This window comes from Microcebus murinus, chromosome 27 (assembly GCF_040939455.1).
Source record: "Microcebus murinus isolate Inina chromosome 27, M.murinus_Inina_mat1.0, whole genome shotgun sequence".
NCBI classification, from domain to species: domain Eukaryota; kingdom Metazoa; phylum Chordata; class Mammalia; order Primates; family Cheirogaleidae; genus Microcebus; species Microcebus murinus.
The window spans coordinates 15,499,211-15,517,741 of record NC_134130.1 but is presented as its reverse complement, the minus strand read 5'-3'; the positions used below and the strand labels follow the sequence as shown (position 1 = coordinate 15,517,741).

Genomic DNA, 18,531 nt, shown 5'->3' with positions numbered 1-18,531 from the left:
CAGCTCTGGGAGATGGAATGGAATTTGGAAACTGGGTCACCCTTGGACTCTAACGCAGCTTTTACAACCCGATTACCTTGCTGCCATCTTATCAGCAGGCTTGTGGGGCCCAAATCTAGAATTTAACAATGCCATGACCTTGCAACTCTTTGCCCCTGCTTCTGTGTCTCTCTCAGCTTCTCCTTCTGCCAAACGGTCTCAATTCTCCTCATAGCTTCTCTCCCTCCGTGGCTTCAGCATATCGGTGAGATACATGCAATGTGCACTGTTTACTTCCCAGCTTCTGCCACAATCTCTTTCTTGCCATCTCTATAAGCTTTGCATTCAAAGCCTAACAAAGGGGCCAGGCGTGGTGGCTCAGGCCTGTAATCCTAGCACTCTGGGAGGCCTAGGCAGGTGGATCATTTGAGTTCAGGAGTTCAAGACCAGCCTGACCAAGAGTGAGATCCCCTCTCTACTAAAAAGAGAGAAAGAAATTAGCTGGACAACTAAAAATATATAGAAAAAATTGGCCGGGCATGGTGGCACATGCCTGTAGTCCCAGCTACTCGGGAGGCTGAGGCAGGAGGATTGCTTGAGCCCAGGAGTTTGACATTGCTGTGAGTTAGGCTGATGCCACGGCACTCTAGCCCAGGCAACACAGTGAGACTCTGTCTCAAAAAAAAAAAAAAGCATAATAAAGGATGAGTTTAAATCTACCTGGTTCACTGCTATATTTACAACGTCTGGCATAGTGCTTGGTATATAAGAAGCATTTTTTTAATGAATGAATGCCTCATTTAGGTCAATGCATAGACTGGGCCACTCCAGATCTATTTATATTTATAGTCAAGAAGACAGAGTTACATGGTATGGAACTTGTTAAAATCTGTCTGCTCAGCAGGAGTCTGTGGGCAAGCCCGCAGAACATGAATATTCACCTATAGACATTCGCCTGTGGACGTTTTTTATCTTATGTGGGTTCAGCAGAGCAAAGAAATTGCTCTGCTATTGGTTGGTTGAGGAGAGGGGTTGATGATAACTACCCTCACCAGCTGTCTAGGAACACCTGAAAACTTCCACCAATGACCAGCTGAGTTAGTTTTCCGCTAGGATGTCTGCGAACAAGAGCAGATCCTGAGACAAAATTTGAAGTGGGGCAGTTTATTTGGGTGTCATCCCAATGAAGGAATAAAGAAATGAGATGGGGAGAAAAGTCAGTTAATAACAGAAAGTCCTCTCTGCTATTCATTTTTAAAACCCTAATGTCTAGCACGATAACTAGGCAGGTAGTTGGCACTCAGGAAGTGTTTGTTAAGTAGATTAACTAAGTTGACAGGACTACTTTGGATCCCTGGAATCGCAATGTTATGCTCAGAATCCCACACGTGCTGTCCTGGACACTTTGTTCCAAAACAGAGCATGTTCACTACATGATTGGAACTAGCTACTTTGCCAAATTCAAGCATCATTTCTGATACTTGAGAACATTGCTATTTTTCAGTCAAAGCTGTGCTGCATACTTCACTAATTAGGAGCTGCGAAACTATGGCACTACAGTTACCGCTTTTAGGACAAGAAAGAAAAAAAAAAAAAAAACCAACAAGAAGACTTTTTTACTTCCTGAACACCCAACAGCGTCTGTTACTGGGGTCCTTGGCACAGGCTGACACATCTGTTACCAAGAGCCCCAAGGACACTCCAGGGAATGGAGCTGATTTTTATTTTGTCTGTTAGATTTGCAGGCACCTATTTATTTGTGTCTTCTCTGGTTCTCTCGCTAAAGTGTAAACTCAAGAGTTTACACTTTAGCGTGCGTCTTCTGCTTCTGTAATTCTCTGAAGTCCCCAGGAGCGTGCTTGCTTGGCATGTGGCTGCTTGTCAAGACACCGTGGCCAATGGGCAGAATTGCCCTGCTAAGTAGGTGGAACAGCCCCTAAGCAAGCATTAATCGCTAGGATTTCTTGAGTCCTGAAAGTAGTCAGTGTCTAAAACCTGGTAAACAGGCCACGCTGGCCACATCAGTGCTCAGGAATAACCAAACATTTCAGTTCTGCAGCCACTGAGTTTATTTTCTCAAAGTCATCTCCAACGGCAAATAAACACATAGTGACCTTAATCTTTCATTTTTATGACCCGCTAGTATATAATAAACAGTAGCCACAAGGTAGGCTCGATGCTTAATAACAGATGGCATAGGAGTGTCCATTCTAAAGGTTGGCACCAAGAGCCACGAGCTGGGGACGACAGAACTGAACTCGGTGAGTGCCTGTTAGTTAACCTAAGGGAGGGTTCCAGCGGTGGCTTTTGCACTCAAGTTCCTGAAATATTAATCTCTTTGCTTTTTAAGCCTTCTTCTGTTTTCCGTGAATAAAATCAGAAGCAAATGTGGGGAGTAAAATAAGAATTAGGAACTCTAACTCCCTAAGAGTAACTGCTGCTTTGTGTTTTGATCAGGTCAGGAGCTGGGAGGAAGGATTCAATTTTCGGCAGCTCTGCTCTGTCCCTGCAGCCTCCATGTGTCCCAGCTCAGCCTTGGTCTGCAGCCACCCGTGTGTACTGTGTGACAGACAGCTGCTCCCGCCCAGCTCCCCACCCCCATCCTCCGCCTGGCCTCTGGCCTCGCCACCAGCCCTGTGTGAAATGAGGGATCGGCAGAAACTGAGCCTGACGCCTCTGGCTGCAAGACTCAACATCAGACCAGGACTGCTCGGCAGAGGCTCTCCCAAGGGACAGATAAAAAGGCAGGCAGAAAAGAAAATTCGCTACTATGTCAGCCGACGAGAAATAAAGCTTACAGTATGCCACAAAAAAAAATTTACTTGTACTTTCTATCAGATCTGGTTCTATTTTCAGCTGTGACAGCTTTCCCTTCACCTGCTGGCCCTTTCTGAAATCAAGACACCAGGAGACGGGGGCTCAGTGTGGCTGGTGACTGAGAGCTCCCCGCCAAGCCACAGATCACACCTGGCAGAGCCCGGCTGCATCCACACGTGACTGCTGCTTGTCAAATGTCCCGGCCTCACTATCAGGCTCTGCAGTCTCCCCACCGCATTTTTAATTGATATTTTAAGCGTGTGTGTGTGTGTGTGTGTGTGTGTGCATGTTTTTAGCACAATGTTCTAGTTTACTTTCTTTTTATATTTTCTATTTCTGGAAGACCATGATTAAAATGAAGTAGAAAAGATTGGAGAGCCCAAAATACAGAAATTGACCTTTTTCCTTAGAATGACTTATTTTATGATTTCCGATCACAAGGAGCCCAGCTGGCATCTGCCAGAGAGACTGGAGAGGGAACACCTGCTGCAGCTGGGAGGTTGGACTGGTGACCCCTTCCGTTCCTCCCAAATTAGTAATTCTATGATCATCAGGTGCAGGGCAAATTGCTTTTAAAATGTTTTTCCAAGAAAATTGTCAAACTCGAAGTAGCCGATTCATACAGATAATTGCTATTGAAATTGGTGTCTTTTCTGTATGGACAGGAAGAGAAGGGTCAAGAGGAGCAGTTCCATGGGACTTGGAAGTAGAGAGATCCATTCAGACGGGGACCGAGTCTGCATCACAGCTTCGCGTTTGCAATACCATCGTCACATGGTTGAGTTGCAGTTGCCATCACAGGTCTCATTTGCAGAGCTTTGCAATTCACGCCTTACTTGGCATTACTGACTTTAACCTGGGAAGAAATATTCCCATGAAAGACTATGAAATTTATGTTATCAATTTGCTTTATAGATGAAAAAACGAATACAAATTCAAAAGGCATGGAGATGAATTTACATTTCAAGAAATCTCTTTGCCATGTCTAGTTTCACTATTGTACTATGGACATTTAGTTCACATTTTCAATTAAGAAAGGAGCAGAAACACACAGCAATGGTCACCCAAGGAGCATGCAGAACAAGTCGTGCTAGAGGGACTCCCTAACACAAAACATTTTTATGTCAGTGAAACCTATGGAAATGAAAATTTGGGGCAGCCCTAAAGAGTGAAAAAAGTTTTGGTTTTGGTTTTATTTTGTAATGCAACTAACCAGCCAGAGAAGTAGGGCCGAGGAAGAGAATGCTGTTGCTAACTCTTAGCCCCAAATCTGGGCAAAGTGAGTTTGTGTGTGTGTGTGTGTGTGTGTGTGTGTGTGCGCGCGAGTATGTGTGCACAGGTATGTGTGCACGTGCGTGTGTGTGTGCATGTGTGTGTGCGCGTGCGCGTGTGCATGTGCGTGTGTGCATGTGTGTCGTGTGTGTGCGCGCGTGTGCGTGTGTGCATGTATGTGTCATGTGTGCAAGTTTAAAGGATAATTGTATGGACGTTTATGACAGTCTTGAATTATTTTTAGCACTAGTTGGTATGATCAGCTTCCCCACCCTGTAACGATGCTTCTGACTACCTATTCCAAGCACAGGTCTTAGATGATTACCCCCTTGAAAATAATCATTAAAATAATCGATTGGGCATTGATTGACACCGCATCAGACACTTTAAAATGCATTTTCTGTCATCCTGAAGAGTAAGCACTTACAGTACCAGAAAGAGACAAATAGTTGGTGTTATTACTTCCATGACATGGACGAGGAATCTGCAGTTCGGAAAGACTGTTTAACTTGCCTAAGCCAACTGCTAGTATCAACTGATACAGAACTTGAAACCGCCTTTGACAGATTCTGACCACATGTGCTTCCCACTACAGCAGATGACCTTTCAACCCTGCTCTCTGCTGAAGGGAGAGCTCTGCGTGAAACTTGTTTTGTCACTACTGAGAGGAGGGGTCTGCATTGCATGGAAGTGCATTGTTCTTAAATTAATACAATTAATAGAGGCTCCTTTTGCTAATTAAAAACAATAACTAAAATACGAAAATCTAAACATCAGAAATTAACGCATGAAAACAGTTGCTCATTTAGCTATGGAGACCTTTCTATTGGCAGAATGAATGTTTTGAGGTACAAAAGAATTGCTTAATTTTAGTAGCCCTTTCAGTGAAATCTTTCCTGGTAAAGCTTCATTTGTCTGATAATGAGATTAATCTACAACATTGAAAATTAAATTGCCACCAAATCACATAGGAATGTGGCTGGCAGGTACGGTGGGTAGCATAGTTTTGACCACTTGCGGCAGAACAGAACAGAACACACTGGGCGAGGAATCAAGATGGTCTGGCATCTGATCTTGACTTTCTGCTGACCACCATAGTCACATTTCCTAAGCTCAGTAAATCTCGAGTTCTCGTTCTGTCCAACGCACTAAATAACCTCTAGCTCCACTCAGCTATAAATTTCTATGATATATTCAACATACCCACTCACCATATTGAAGTATTGGTTAGAGACCACCTTTGAATAGTATTATTTTTTTTAAAAAAAGAATGATTTGAAGAATTCATCACTGACACTTTGATTACATCCACATGTTCCAACATGTCTCAATAATGCTGCATTGTCTAGCTTAAATTGATGAACTTTCTCTCTCATGCTTACTTTACCCAGAGCTAGATATAAAGTGAATGGAAACCACTTCAAAGTTAATAAACCGACTGGCAAGGCTATCTGTGGAGCTCTTGATCACCACTCTCTCTCTACTTCCCACATACCCACCAGTGGAAAATATACTGGCTTCATCATTGAGGGGCATTCTATAAAACGTACTCTTCAAAAATGCCCAGGTCAAACAAGGTTGAGAAAACTGTTGTAGATAAAGGAGAATAAAGAGACTTGATAATTAAATGTCAGGTATGCCGCTGAACTGGATCCTGGGCTGGAGGAAAGTAGCAACACAAAGCATACTATTTTTTTTTTTTTTTTGAGACAGTCTCGCTTTGTTGCCCAGGCTAGAGTGAGTGCCGTGGCGTCAGCCTAGCTCACAGCAACCTCAAACTCCTGGGCTCAAGCAATCCTCCTGCCTCAGCCTCCCAAGTAGCTGGGACTACTCGGGAGGCACCCTCATGCTACCATGAGGCGCATGCTACCATGGGTGGCGCATGGTAGCATGTGCCACCATGCCCGGCTAATTTTTTCTATATATATTAGTTGGCCAATTAGTTTCTTTCTATTTATAGTAGAGACAGGGTCTCGCTCTTGCTCAGGCTGGTTTCAAACTCCTGACCTTGAGCAATCCACCCTCCTCGGCCTCCCAGAGTGCTAGGATTACAGGCGTGAGCCACCACGCCCGGCCAAAAGCATACTATTGAAACAGTTGATAAAATTTAAATATAGACTTTAGATTACATAATAGTATAAAATCAATGATAAATTTCCTGACTGTTTTACTCAGGAATATATAACAGAATTCCTTGTGTTTAGCAAATACATATTAAAGTATTTAGGGATAAAGGGGCATGATATCTCTAACATACTCTCAAATGGTTCAGAAAAAATATATATGAAAATATATATTTGTATATATGGTGACATTTGTATATATACATTTATACATGTAGAGAGAGAATCATAAAAACAAATGGTACAAAATAGAAATGATGGGTAAATCTGTGCAATAAGTATATGAGAATTCCTTGACAATTCTTGTAGTTTTTCTGTAAGTCTAAAATTATTTGCTCAGAAAGGATTTTTTAAATAAAACATGCTATTTAACTACCTTATAGGTAAATACCTACTGTCTTATATCCCCAACAAATGCATCATCCCAACGTGTGTCCTGTCTTCTGTAGTACCATCCTCCTGTGCCTTTGACTTGCTCCTTCTCTCCACTCCCTTTAGTTCTGGCTCTGAGTGCCTCATCCCTTTCCTAGCCACGTGAGATCTACAGTGTCCTTGCATGACATGACTATAGCTGGTTGGCCCAGGGCTACTCGCTTGACCCAAGATGGGCCAATCTAAGAATTTCTCAATAATTTTTGCACTGGTTCACTGTTGTTCTTTGGTGGTCGTCCTAGTTTGTATTCCCCAAAAGTAACTCTGAAACAAGTATTTGGACACAAGCAATTTATTTAGGAGCTGATCTTAGGAAGCATGGTAATACAGTGCGGCAGTAAGACAAGAAGAGGAGGAAAGCTATAATAAAAGGTGTTCAATCCTGCTGGGGGCCTTCTAAGAACCCAATAGAACAAAACTCACAACGATCTCCCTGAAGTATGAGAAAGTATGAGAGAGGTGTTTAGGCACCAGTTCCCAACCTCTGTGGCTAAGGGCCACTCCCGGGCATATTAGCCACCTGGCATCCCAACCCACTCCCTCAGCCAGAGAATGTCCTCAGGTGGGGAGAAGCAGGTGCTTGGGGTGGAAGCCCAGGACAAATAGGGAACAATTCCCCATTTGCAGGTGACCTCAGATGGGCTGAGGGTACGTGGCCAGGGCAGCAACAGCGTCTGGCACAGTGGTTAACGGTGCAAGACTTTAGGGGGTCCTCAGTGGGCTCTGCTTCCTTCCACGTGGAGGCATCTGGTCTGCAGTGAAAGAGGAGGAGGACGACGTGTAGGGAAAAGACACACAGAGACGCTGACCGCTATTGAAGCCCTGATTCCAACTACTCTGGAGGCCCAGGCGACAGCTTTGTCTGTTCAGCCTTTTTTCGGATTCAATGAGCAATTAAAATAACCTTTATATCTCAGCACATTGGAGTTGGGCTCCTTTCATGTAACCAAAAGAAAACTGTTCAACTTGATAAGATGTTGTCACCTACAGCCCTGTGATGAGATTCCAGTACTGTCATCCCAACGTCCCATCATCTAAGTGTGATGAAGTAGAGTAACAATCACACAAACTTCAGCTCTCAGCTCTGTATTTCCCTTAGTAGCAGGGTTTTGCTTTACTTATTTTTAAACCGAGACCATTTTCATACTGCCTTAAATCTGTTCTGTATTTATCCACCGCTGAATATATCTTGATACAACCCAAACTGATCAGACTTGGTAAAACATTCTTCATCTATCTTGAGGATAATTTTGTGGAAAAAGTATTAAATGATTTCCATTTTTAAAAAAGACTTTACATTTTTTGAATGAAATGTGTTTACTGGGTATAAATTATACACTAACCGAAAAAATGTCTGATGGTAAAAGAAATCTAAAAGGAAGTGAAATACAATTTAGCCTAGAAAAACAACTCAAACAATTTATTTTGGAGGACAGAAAGCAAAAACATATTTATTTCCTGATCCTAAAAATACAGTGGTGTTTGGAGACCTAAGGAAGATGGATGATTTTAATGTGCAGCTAAGCTGAAAAAAATGCAAAAGAAAAAATATCAAGATACATGCAGCACACACACACTTTCTTTATAGACAACCCATTAAAGAACAGTCCCCAGAACACATTTTTACATTTCTCATGAGACTCTGGAATTTGTGCTGCAGAAGCACATGTGGAATGTATGCAAGTAAGACACAGGCAAATCAACATCGCAGGAAAGCACATCACGGGATGTTGGCCATCACCGGTTTCCTATGCCCCACACTGGCTGTTTAACTATGAAAAGTCTATTGTTCTGGCTCATTTTTCCTTCCTAGAGTAACATTTCAAATTATTATAGAGGATATTTTAGTATATAAGAAATAACTTTAGGCCGGGCGCTGTGGCTCACGCCTGTAATCCTAGCTCTTGGGAGGCCGAGGCGGGCGGATTGCTCAAGGTCAGGAGTTCAAAACCAGCCTGAGCAAGAGCAAGACCCCGTCTCTACTATAAATAGAAAGAAATTAATTGGCCAACTGATATATATATATAAAATTAGCCGGGCATAGTGGCGCATGCCTGTAGTCCCAGCTACTCGGGAGGCTGAGGCAGAAGGATCACTCTAGCCCAGGAGATTGAGGTTGCTGTGAGCCAGGCTGACGCCACGGCACTCACTCTAGCCTGGACAACAAAGCGAGACTCTGTCTAAAAAAAAAAAAAAAAAAAAAAAAAAAAGAAATAACTTTAAAGGTAATATTTACAGATAGTAACAGTTTAAACAAGAAGCTCTGTTTCATGAAGCTTTCACAGGTCATTCTCCTTCCTTTTTAATTTTCTTCTTATCTGTTTCATTACAGCTGTATTTACACAAATGGGAAATTGAGAGTTTGTTTAATTTTGAAAATATGAAATAGCCTTACTAGATTACTCATACCAAAGCAATCATCTGAGTAGGATTTATTTTGAAAGGCAACTCAGAAGCAAGATGCTTTCCTGAACTATCTGGATAGCTGTCAACTTATAATTCATTCTTTCAGAATAGATATAACCTGAGTATAATTTTTACTGTATTGTCCTTTGAATATGTTGAATGATAAAAATTAATGCCTGCCTCTTACTTCATAGACAGAGAATGCAAACATGGATTTCATTTCTCATCTTTATTTTCCATTCACTGGTGCAAGACACCTGGATTTCTCTTTTGGAAAATAGAAGCGAGTGGCATTAAACACAGGAGTTCAGGAACCACAATTACTTAGCAAGTTACCTAATCACTATATGTCTCAGTTTCCACATCTCCAAAACTGGAATATTAATCGTGCCTGATTCACAAGGTTATAGTAAGAATCCATTTAGATAAATCTAGTAAAACACATAGAAAGTAATTAAAAGCAGCATCTTTTTTATAGACCATTTTGGGAGTTTCATTTGAACAAATCAATGGCACAACACATTTTTGAGACAATGTAGAAATTTGAACATCAACTAGCCATTAGAAGACATTAAGAAATTGTGGTTAATTTTATTAGATATGTTAAAGGTACTATAGTTTAAACATTTATTATCTCTTAGAGATGCATATTGAAGAGTTTTAAGCAAAATGATATGATTTCTGAAATTAAAAAACTTCATAAAAAGTAAATAAAATTAGCAAACTTGTTGAAACTACATTAGGTGTGATGTATAGGTTCATTATACGATCCTTTTTTAATTTTTGTGTATGTTAAAAATGTCTGCCATAAAAAAAGTTAAACAATTTTTTTAAAGAATGAAAAGGGATTGCTACTTTACAGATGTACAGTCTTTGGGAAGCAGGGTCTGGAAGAGACATTTGTATACCCATGTTCGTAGCCACGTTATTCACAATCGAGGAAGGTGGAAACAACCCAATGTCTATCAACAGATGAATGGATAAACAAAGTGTGGTATATACATATAATAGGATATTATTCAGTCTTAAAAAGGAAGAAAATTTGACACATACTTCGACATGGTTGAACCTGAAAGACATTCTGCTAAGTAAAATAAGCTGATCACAAAAAGACAAATACAGTGTGATTTCATTTATATGAGGTTATCTGTTAATAGGATAGTCAAACTCATAGATACAAAATAGAATGGTGGTTGCCAAGGGATGGGGACTAGGAAGTCATTGTTTAAAGGATACAGAGTTTCAGTTTTTCAAGATGAAAAAATCCTGTGGATTTGTTTGCATAACAACATGTGTATACTTAACGCTATTGAACTATACACATTAAAATGGTTAAGATGGTAAATTTTCCAGTTCCAACACATGTGGTAGTAAAACTCAGTGGAAACTAAGCAGGTGGGAGGGGAGTGGAGGAGATGAGTAAATTCACACCTAACAGATACAATGCATGCTAACTTGGTGACAAGCACACTTACAAATTTGATTCAAATGGCACAAAAGCAATTCATGTAACACATGAAGACACATTATTCAAGTAATCTGACTAAATGATTAATCACAGTCTCTAAAAATAAATATTAAGAAAACAAAAAATAGCGGTGGCTCACGCCTGTAATCCTAGCACTCTGGAAGGCCAAGGTGGGCGGATTGCTTGAGGTCAGGAGTTCGAAACCAGTCTGAGCAAGAGCAAGACCCCATCTCTACTATAAATAGAAAGAAATTAATTGGCCAACTAATATATATAGAAAAAACTAGCCGGGCATGGTGGCGCATGCCTGTAGTCCCAGCTACTCAGGAGGCTGAGGCAACAGGATCACTTGAGCCCAGGAGTTTGAGGTTGCTGTGAGCTAGGCTGACGCCACGGCACTCACTCTAGCCTGGGCAACAAAGCGAGACTCTGTCTCAAAAATAAATAAACAAATAAAAAAGGGGCAAAGAGGGATTATTCCAGGTTAAGATGATGTGAACACACACACCTATTTTTCTCCACAGAAGTATAATAAATGAGTTTTGCTTAATACCTAAAGCTACAAGTGTGAGTAAAATAGTAGAGGAAACAACAGCAACAACATTTTGGAAGTCGGAAAGCCAATGGATGTGTGATAACTGACTTAGCACTGCCAAGAAACCCAGATCCTTAGCTGGCAGCAAGCAAAGTTCAAAAGCAACACACTTTGCACCACATTGCTCAAAATGATCAGAAATTGGCAATACTAGAAATAGCTGAAACTGAGTGTGAAAGCAGCAATCCTAAACAATGGGTGTGGGTGCAAGCTGTTTGAGAAGCAGTTCAATTCCCAAATCCTTTACCCCAACCTAGATGAAACAGGAGGGTCACCATGACACCTTGTGTCTAGCAATCCCACGTCTGCTGCTGAACGCAGACACCCCTGGCCTTCTTCGCAAACACAACTCCCAGAATGCTGGTGGCCAGACATTTACCTTCCAGAAGGAAAATTTAAAAACTCTTTTCTGCAGAATCTGATCTGGCCAAGAACAAGACTTACTAAGCTCAAAGATTCCCCTTCATATAGACCACCCATATTCAGTGAGGCTCAAAGTCAAGTCCTTCCCACATGGTTAGTGTGCCAACCAGCTTTTTATTGGGTTTTTGTGTTTCTTTCTTTCTTTCTTTTTTAGAGACGAGTCTTGCTTTGTCGTGGCCCAGGTTGGAGTGCAGTGGTGTGATCACAACTCACTGCAGCCTTGAACTCCTGGGCTCAAGTCATCCTCCCGCCTCAGCCTGCGCAGTAGTTGGGATCACAGGTGTGTAGCATCACAACCAGCCTGATAAGTTTTTTAGCCTCACACTTTCTTGATCATGAGCAGAGAGCAAAGTGATTTATAAGCCCAATGAAGAAAGCCTCATCAGAAGATGGAAGCCAAAAGAAGCAAACAAAATAAAAAAGGCAACTTTGGAGGAGAGAAAAACTTCAAATACATATCATTAAGTTATCAAAAAGAAAAAGAAAACATATTGCATCAGTGAAACAAGAACAAGATGCTACAAGAAAAAAAACATTCAGAAAACATAGAAAAGAGCTCTAAGACATTAAAAACATAATAGCAGAAATGAAAATTTTGATAGGTGGAAAGATAAAGTTGAGAAAAGTAGAACCAAAAAATCTAAGTGTTGAAAAACAGCAAGGAAAGAAAGACCACCATTCCAAGAGGTCCAACATCTGAGTAATGAGGCAAAGAAATCATCAATGAAACAATGTAAGAACATTTCTTGGAACCAAAGAGTAATGAGATCACAGATTACAGAAAAGGGCCAACAGACATAGGGACCCCGGGCACATCATCAAATTTCAGAATTCTAGGAAGAAAAATAATTTCCTAGAGACTCCTATTGCTTCATTTGACCAGCCTTTAAAAAAAAAAATTAGGCCGGGCGTGGTGGCTCATGCCTGTAATCCTAGCACTTTGGGAGGCCAAGGCGGGCGGATTGCTCAAGGTCAGGAGTTCGAAACCAGCCTGAGCGAGACCCCGTCTCTACCAAAAATAGAAATAAATTAATTGACCAACTAAAAATATATATACAAAAAATTAGCCGGGCATGGTGGCGCATGCCTGTAGTCCCAGCTACTCGGGAGGCTGAGGCAGTAGGATCGCTGAGCCCCGGAGATTGAGGTTGCTGTGAGCCAGGCTGACGCCATGGCACTCACTCTAGCCTGGGCAACAAAGTGAGACTCTGTCTCAAAAAAAAAAAAAAAAAAAAATTAAAATAGAGAGAGAAAAATAATTTCCTAAAAACTTTCAAGGAGAATAAAATCAGAAATATCCTTTATTTCTTGAAGAGATAAATACTGAATGCTTACAATGCAACAGTATGATTCTGGATTTTGATTTAAAATAATTAAAAGCTGCGTAGGAAGTGGAGGGTGGGCTATAGATGCAAAGCTGTCGGCTGTGAATTGTGGAAGCAGAGTTATGGCTACGTGGGGATTCATTATATTATTCTTTCTTTGAACATATATAAAATTTTCCATAATACAGAGCTTTTATTAAAAAAAAAGGAATGATGGGAATGGTTGGATTTCTCGGTAAGACCAGAAACAAGACATGGACCTGGCATATCTAGTGTGACCAGAGACCAGAAATGCAAGCAGAGACTAATACACAGCTATCTGCTATCCAAGTATTAGATGTATCGTTATGAAACAGCAGAATTAAAAAAAAAAAGTTTTGAAAACTGCATTCTGGAAGAGGAATTAAAGATCTAGAAAATTTAGGAAACAACCAACATGGTAAGTTTTTAGCATCTTAAATGCTTCTCCTACCAAAGGACTTCTGTGCTCAGTCTTTGGAATATTCTAGCTGACTCACAGTTTACAAATTATTTTTTAACTAAGATTGAATTTAGCCTTGGCTGATAATTCCATTCATTTAATTCAGCAGTGTTTATCATTTCTCCTTTTGCTAGTTCATTCTATAAAAATTTCAACGCATATTTGTTTAGACACTATTCATACAAAAAAGTCCTTGTGGTGTCTGCAGTCCATCGGGAGAGGCAGATACTGAAGAAATGAAGGCACAATTAAATACATAAATGGCATTTGTATGTGGCACAAAGTCCCTGCCATATGACACAATCAGAAGGTTCAAATACTTCAGTACCATTCAAGTCAACTTCAATTTAAAAATACTTCCTTTAACCTTTCTGCACAGGTCCAAAAAAAAAAAAAAATAAAATAAAAAAAAATAAATAAATAAAAATACTTCCTAAGTATAATAGTAATTTTTACTGCATTTTATAAATGAGGGCCAGGAGGCCGAGGCGGGCAGATTGCTTGAGGTCAGGAGTTCGAAACCAGCCTGAGCAAGAGGGAGACCCTGTCTCTACTATAAATAGAAAGAAATTAATTGGCCAACTAATATATATAGAAAAAATTAGCCAGGCATGGTGGTGTATGCCTGTAGTCCCAGCTACTTGGAAGGCTGAGGCAGGAGGATTGCTTGAGCCCAGGAGTTTGAGGTTGCTGTGAGCTAGGCTGACGCCATGGCACTCACTCTAGCCTGGGCAACAGAGTGAGATTCTGTCTCAAAAAACAAACAAACAAAATAAACAACATCCAGGGGAAAAAACCCTAATTTGGTCTTTATGTTTGTTCATTTTTAATGAAAACACTAATCACCATTTACCCATTTCTGTGAAACTCTAAATTTTTATTTGCCATGAGTCTAGGCCCATTGGATAGGCTTTCAGCGTTAGTAAAATGACAGAACATATTACAAGGAAAGTATAAGAACATACAGATTCATTTTCTTTTAAGTTTGAAAAAAAGGAGTCTTTGATTCAAACGGAGCTTCTGTTTGGTGGATTAATGGGTCACCATAACCAAACGATTGTAAGTCACAATTTAACTGAAAACCAGAAGGGTAAAAATAGCAAAGACTAAACATATAATATCCTTCTTTCTTCATCTCTGCTTCTGAAAGGTGTGTCCTTCCTGAGCCATGAATCACTGGCAGCCCCTGCGACTGTGTCCCTAAGGGGGAAGGAGCAGAGCAGCAGCATGCTCTCCCCGCGGCTCCCCTGCCTGGGAGGGGAGAGGGACACCGTCTGCAGTTTGGATGACACATTCCCCACAGATGGCACAAAATGAAACCGATGTTGAAAGAGAAATATTAATATTCCACCTTATTTCCCTTTCCACACCAACAGTACTGCCTGTACTCACGGCAGGCTGGTCTTGCTGTCTCCTACTTTCTTGAACTTGAGTTGTGGGTACTGTCATAATCAGCCACGTCATAGAAATTCCAGCATCTCAGTCCTAAAAGGTAAAGAGAGCATAGTTCGTAAAATTTACAGTTGATGCTTGAATTTTTGGCAACTATTGCTATTCTATAGACCTGGAAATAAAATAAATAGAGCTTGAACTCTGAGCCAGAATCAAAATTAAGGTTTTCTCTTTCTTTCAAGAGTCGACTACAGAATTTTACTAAATTCACAGATTAATAATTGTTACATTAACCAAAAGTTTTCAACATTGTTAAAACATAGCATTTTCTAAAGTCTATATATATACTTTATTTTTAATTACTTTGCATGCCTTAAAATTTCTATTTTTATACATTTCCTTTGATTGTTTTTCTAAAAAATAAACATCAGCATTGACCTACTAGCTTCTCTCCTAATATAATTTTCTTTCCACATGAGAAACAAACGTTGCAAATGATAGCTTCTTCGAAATTACATAGAAATAAGTTATGTATCATTTATTTTCTTGTTTGTCTTCCCCAAAAATAATTGCTCAAACAATCATGATAATGAATTTGTGGGTGGAATTACATATTTATTACTTTACCTACTATATTTCTTTGCCTTCTCTTGGCTAATTCAGGGTACAGCAGCAACACCTAGTGGATGTTTGGGTACTTCTCAGTGAAGAATTATTTTACTACCTTCAAAGTGTGAAACTAATTTATTTTAAGGAATGCCATTTGTATGGCAAATAATTGCTGATAATTATACTTCTTAACACTGCTCTCATGAGCAAATGTGTGAATTTATAGAGTTCACCTAATATAAATAATGATATAAAAAAGAAATAAAAAATTTTAGTGCAGTTGTGCAGGTGTATGGAAGTTAAAGAAGGAAAAAAAAAATCAAGAATGATAATCAGCCTTACAGTTATTGTGTAAAGATAAGAGAGAAATATTTTAAAATAAGAGTGAAAATACACATATAGTCTGTGCTTTCAATTTAGTATGCCATATTAATTATTCCTAAAATAGACTTTATAAGGAAGCAAAGTCAATGCCTGAACTGCCAGTAACAATAATTCTCAGTGTAGGCCATTCATTCTCACTCCCATTCCTGTATAGCAATGGAAAGGTTCCTACCGGTGGTAATTAATGCTGTAGTGATAAAATCAAGGCACAAAGGAGAAAATAACGTAGGCTATCCTAAAAGTCGATATGCAAATGTACTTAGAAAGGGAAAAAAGCTATGCTAATACCAACATTCTCATTTTCTTTTGCCACAATAAGGATTGATTTGTCAAACATTCCATTAAAATAGGCGTGGGAGCAAGGATTTTATACATTTGCGGAGAAACATAAATAGCTGCCATCAGAATGCAATGATACATTTCTTCTGTTTGATCTAGCCAAAAAGTAAGAAAAAAAAAAAAAAAAAAAAAAAAGAATGCAATGATACAGTATTTAATATTGTTCTAATGCTCCCACTGCTTTTTCTCCCAGAATAATTTAACTTCAGTGACTCAGTGTACAACTCCCCTGCTAGATTGCATGAGAGACAAACTGACAACCCAGCGAGGAACTGCTACGCATTAGAAACAACCCGCCCATGGCTCCATGCTTTAAGGACTTCGCCAAATTCTTCCTAGATGGGACTGCAAACTAGTACCACCTCTGTGGAAAGTAGTATGGAGATACCTCAAAGAGCTACTACCATTTGATCCAGTACTCCCACTACTGGGCATCTACCAGTATCAAAGGCAAAAAATGTATTCTATAAAAAACACATCTGCACTGGAATGTTTATAGCAGCACAATTCCCAATTGCAAAGATGTGGAAACACCCCAGGTGCCCATCCATACATGAGTGGATTAATAAAATGTGCTATATGTACACCATGGAGTTCCACTCAGCCACAAAAAACAACGGTGATCTAGCACCTTTGGTATTATCCTCTATAGAGCTGGAGCCCATTCTACTGAGTGAAATATCACAAGAATGGAAAAACAAGCACCACAAGTACTCACCATCAAATTGGTTTTAACTGACCAACACTTAATGCACTTATGCACATATAGTAATAATATTCATCTGATGTCAGGCAGGTGGGAGGGGAGGGGATGGGTATATTCACACCTAATGGGTGTGGCGTGCACCGTCTGGGGGGTGGACACGCTTGAAGCTCTGACTCGGGTGGGACAAAGGCAATATATGTAACCTAAACATTTGTACCCCCCTAATAGGCTGAAATGAAAGAAATTCCACAATCCTTAAAAAAAAAAAAATTTCCTAGAATCAGACTTGCTGGAAATATTCAAGACTTAGAAGGCACAGGGCAGGAGGGGACAAAACGGAGCCCTTTGCAAAAGGTAAAAGAACAGAGTAATTTCCATGGAGTCAAATGATACAATCACTTGTTTAATTAATCAGACATTTCTCAGTTAACTTATATACGCAAAATGCTGATCTGGGCACTGTGCACTACGTAGCAGGGATCAGCCAACGACACCCAGCCATGGCCTGTTTTTGTATAGCCTGTGAGCCGACAAGGAATTCCCATTTTTAAAGGTTGTAAAAAGGGGGGGTTGTGGGAGTAAAGATGTATGGGAGAGAGGTGTCACCCTCAAAACCTAAGATATTGACTGGCCTTTTACAGAAAAGTCTGCTGACTTCTGCTATAGAAAGACATCTAACACTCATTGAAGTGAGAGTCTAGAAGGGACATTAAAGCAACAACAATAAGAATAATCTCAATAACTTATAATTGTTTTGACCATTTACTGAGTGTCCAGAACCAGGTTAAGTGTATTACATTCATTATCTCATTGTATCTTCACCAGAAAAAAACCTATGAGGTTATTACAATTATCATCAACTTTCCAATGAAGAGCCCAAGACTCAAGAAGGCCAATAACCGAGATCACATAAATGACCCAATCTGGGATTAAAATGCTGGCTGTCCTGCCCAAGGTACTTAACCACTCGGTTCAGGTACCCAAGTAAGAATGACAAAGGTCAAACGTGACAGGTGTGGTAGGGCACAGGATCCATCGCCGCGAGGACCACGTTGCTCCCGCACATCCTGCTCACGGTGGGTACACCTGGGGTTGGAAAAATCACACTAGGCAAAGAACTTGCCTCAAGATCAGGACTGAAATACATTACTGTGAGTGATTTAGCTAAAGAAGGGCAGTTGTATGATGGCTATGATGAAGAATATGATTGTCCCAATTTAGAGGAAGATAGAGTAGTCGATGAATTAGATAACCAAATGACAGAAGGTGGAGTTATTGTTGATTACCATGGTTGTGATTTCTTCCTTGAACACTGGTTTCATATAGTTTTTGTGCTGTGAACAAATACCGACGAATCATACAAAAGACTTGAAACAAGGGGTTACAATGAGAAGAAATTAAAAGACAATATTGAGCGTGAGATTTTTCAAGTTCTTAATGAAGAAGCTGCAGCATCTTATAAGGAAGAAATCGTGCATGAGCTGCCCAGCAATAGCCCAGAAGAGCTAGAAAGTAATATAAATCAGATCTTGAAATGGATTGAGCAGTGGGTGAAAGCTCATAACTCTTGACTGATAAGACTAGTTGCTTTAAAATCACTCTTGTTGATATCTCTGCCAATATCATAGAAATTATCCACATATCAGTATTGCCATTAAAATTGTGTTACAAGGACTAGCAGGTGGATAGTTTAAAGGTTTATGCCTGGGTTTCTTTTTCTCTGTGAGAAAACTAAACATCTGAAATGTAATGAATATAATATTATCAAGGAATGAGAGTC

General features: G+C 40.0%; 1 pseudogene; it reads left to right on the top strand.

Moving 5' to 3' along the window:
- The first annotated feature begins 13,053 nt into the window (after nt 1–13,053).
- On the top strand, nt 13,054–18,322 carry LOC105872340 (adenylate kinase isoenzyme 6-like; annotated as a pseudogene).
- The last annotated feature ends 209 nt before the right edge of the window (nt 18,323–18,531 follow it).